This window comes from Erythrolamprus reginae, chromosome 3, assembly GCF_031021105.1.
Source record: "Erythrolamprus reginae isolate rEryReg1 chromosome 3, rEryReg1.hap1, whole genome shotgun sequence".
Classification (NCBI taxonomy): Eukaryota; Metazoa; Chordata; class Lepidosauria; order Squamata; family Dipsadidae; genus Erythrolamprus; species Erythrolamprus reginae.
The window spans coordinates 129,491,919-129,495,505 of record NC_091952.1 but is presented as its reverse complement, the minus strand read 5'-3'; the positions used below and the strand labels follow the sequence as shown (position 1 = coordinate 129,495,505).

General features: G+C 38.9%; 1 long non-coding RNA gene across 1 annotated transcript; it reads left to right on the top strand.

Annotated features, from left to right (window-relative positions):
- Positions 1-980: 980 nt before the first annotated feature.
- LOC139165804 (uncharacterized) lies at positions 981-2,612 on the top strand. The gene is made up of 3 exons (XR_011558812.1): positions 981-1,026; positions 2,351-2,377; positions 2,547-2,612. It is a non-coding gene; the product is annotated as an uncharacterized lncRNA (long non-coding RNA).
- Positions 2,613-3,587: the final 975 nt, after the last annotated feature.

Genomic DNA, 3,587 nt, shown 5'->3' with positions numbered 1-3,587 from the left:
GTAATCTCAGGAGCAGCGAGCCTGCGTAGGCTGAAGGTCTTTTTCACTATAATAGCCACTCATCCCCCCACCTTACCTGGGGTCGTGGCTGGTGCCACACCTGCAACCCAGCTGGGCACATTTCAGAGAGAGGGACTCCTCCTTCTGGGCCCAGCCAGATCTCAGTAACACATGTCAGGTCAGCCTCCTCATCTAGGAGTAAATCCTGGATGAAGGGAGCTTTATTTACAACTGACCTGGCATTGAATATCAACAGCCTGAGCCTAGGGTCCGAGATTCGCTTGTCGCCAGTACCCCAAGCTAAGCTCATGGGGCCAGAACAAGGGATTGCTTTCAAGCAGCGAGCTCTTGTTCCCCGAGAGCCGCCTACCCCATGTCTCCCAACATATATGCCTTTCCCCAGCAAAACCGGGATATTCCGGCCCTGTGCCACCCTAGATATGGGCTCCTCCACTCCTCCCACCTCTATATTGCAAGAGGGCTAATATCTCTCTGGTCCTTATTATGTTACAGGAAAACGGTAGCATTGGAAAATTTTACAATAGAAAAAGAACAAATGAAAAGGAAAATCGAGAAACTCAAGCGTGTATGTGCTGAAGTGCTAAGGCGTGAAAGACCTGAGGATTCTGGTAAGGACACAGTTTTGGAAGAATGACCCAGTGGGTCCCACTTTTAGAGAAAGCACTGAGATGTCATTTCCCATCTTGCACCAAGCCTTGATGACACGTTTGCATTCAGTATTTAGTTTTTACATCGAAACTGAGAGGCAGACTTCTTGGTGAATGTATATAAAATTCTGTTGCTAATCCTGTTGCCAATCCCCATTTTAAAGGCAGATAAATTATAGACTAAATATAGAATACCAAAAAGACATCTGCTATATGTTGACTATTTGGAAATAAAAATGTCAAGGCTGTTCTGCATTCTCACCTATTACTTTGTCTTCTAGTTTCCATTACTGATTTTGAGATGGAAAACAATTTGTTGACAAAATCAAGAGAAAAGATGAAACATCTCCAAAAGGAGGTAAGAGAAAACATTTGTTCATACGCTGTCACAGTAAATGTGTGATGGAACATATAGAAATTTTAGGCAGGTAGTTAGGTAGCTAGGTAGGGATAGATAGGATAGATAGATAGATAGATAGATAGATAGATAGATAGATAGATAGATAGATAGATAGATAGATAGATAGATAGATAGATAGATAGATAGATAGATAGATAGATAGATAGATAGATAGATAGATAGATAGATAGATAGATAGATAGATAGAGACAGTCAGACAGACATATAGATAGAAAGAACAGTAGGTAGTTGGAGAAACACAGATAGACAGACAGATAGAATATGAATTGTGATTTCTGTTTATCCTCAGTTGACCGTTTAGGTTTTTGTTTTGACCTTTGAAATACATAGTTAGCTTGCATTAGCAACCCAAGAAAGCCAGTTTGGTATCGTGGTTAAGGCATCACCCTGCGCACGCAGAGACTGACATTCCTTGCCCCACTTTAGGCACAAAGCCAAGTGGGTGACCCTGACCCAGTCACCTTTTTCTTCCCCTAGAAAGGAGGCAACATCAAACCACTTCTGAAAAATCTTGTTAGGAAAATAGCAGGAACTCATCCAACCGAGAAGAAACTGGACTTTCCTTTTTCTTTGCTTGGTTTTTTTTTGAAAATTTTTAGACCGTAATCCAAGAAGTTTCTTCAGTTTTGGAAGAATAGTAAAATGTTATTTTTTTCAGTAGTGTGAATTTCCAGGCATGTGTCAAAGATTAGATGGCAGAGATATAGTTGGTACCCCAGATTTGAAGAGGAAACGATGTTTAACATCAACCCAAGTCATTTAGAATTGTTGATAGAAAAATTAGTTTCTTTAATCACTGTCAATTTGCTTTTTTAAAATAGGGTATTTTGTCTCCGGAAGGAGACATCGTCTTCTGGCACAAAGACATGCTGAGGTATATAATGTATACTTGCAGCTCACCTTAGAATATAACTATGAGAAAAATGAAAATAAATGATTTTTTCACAATTGGTAATGGTTAATAATGCATGTGCAGCATATTTTATGTAGTATATATGTTCGCTTTATATTTCTATTGCATATATGAAATCCATACACACATCTATACAGACTAGTTTATTTGTAATTTCTGTAAAAGAATGGCAATTATCAGAGCTGATGCTAATTCTTGGTCGGTTCCTTCTTTGCTACATTAGCTAGTTTCCTTGGCCACATACAATACCAATAGCAGTGAAATAAAATTTAGATGATTCATAATTGTTTTGAACCACTGTGTTTTACATTTCCTACAGAAATTAACTAAGACTATTTTTTTTTCTAGTCCAGCATAAAGTTGCGTTCCCATCAGGTAAGCAATCTAGTACATAAGGAACCTGTTGAGTGTGCATGACTGAGACATAGTTCATATCATAAAAAGAGGGGGGAAAGCCCAATGTGACTAATTGGGTAGTGAGGGGTAGCAAGTGGGCTGCTACGGAAATATATTCCTGACTTATGATCTATTTTGGCTTCTCTAGATTGTTCACACAAAAGCGCAAAGATCAGATGCTGATTTGAATAGAGTGAGGGAGCAGATATATATGTAAGTCTTCACATAGTTCATCAAATCTTTGCACAATCCTCTTAAGTTCACCCTGTCTGTATGACATTCATAATTTCATAAGGTATTTTTAATGTGTATTTAATAAAAATTGAATAAAAAGGTTGATAATTCAAGTTAAAAAAAACCCTGGGGGCTAATTTCTCTCTGGTCTTCATTATTTGCAGGAAGACAAAGGACATTTCTAACCTGCTGACTGAAAAAAATGAATTAAAAATAAAAATAAATGAACTTCTTAAGGAAAATAAGAAACTTTCCCAAGAAAAAAATGAAATTTGTGAAAACTTTGAAGAAAAGTTGAGGAGGTGAGAAAATTTTAGATAGCAACCCTGACTTTCTCGTCGTTTCTTTAATATTTCAATTAGTTTTAATTTTAAACAAGTTTTACAATTTGAGTAAAAAAACCTAAGGGGGCTAACTTCACTCTGCTCTTGATATTTTACAGGAAAATTACCGCCAAGTACCGATGCCATGTTTGGCTTTATAGGTCATTACCAACACTAATTGTGTCCAGAAACCAATCAGCAAACAATGCAATCCACGTAGTGTTGGAGAAAGAGGGGCATGTCTAGGAATGCCCATGACCATTTGCACGGCCACATTTTGCACAATTTTAATTTTCCAAACACTCTTTCTTCAAAGGTAGCCCCATGTAGAGAGCATTGCAGTAGTTGAATCTCAAGGTGATATAGGCATGAGCGACTGTGAGTAGCGACTCCCGGTCCAAATAAGGCCGCAACTGGTGCACCAGGCAAACGTGCCCCTTGCCACAGCTGAAAGATGATGTTCTTTCCCCCCCAGAGTAATGGACCAGCAGATGGAAGTATCCTCTGAAAGCTTTCTGGGTCCATCAGGTGCCTGGGAAGGAATCCCCTAATCAGTTCCATCTGCCTGCAGAGGAGGATTGAAGCCTTGAAATCAAGCCGTAGCAGAAAATGATCTGACCATGACAAAGGCA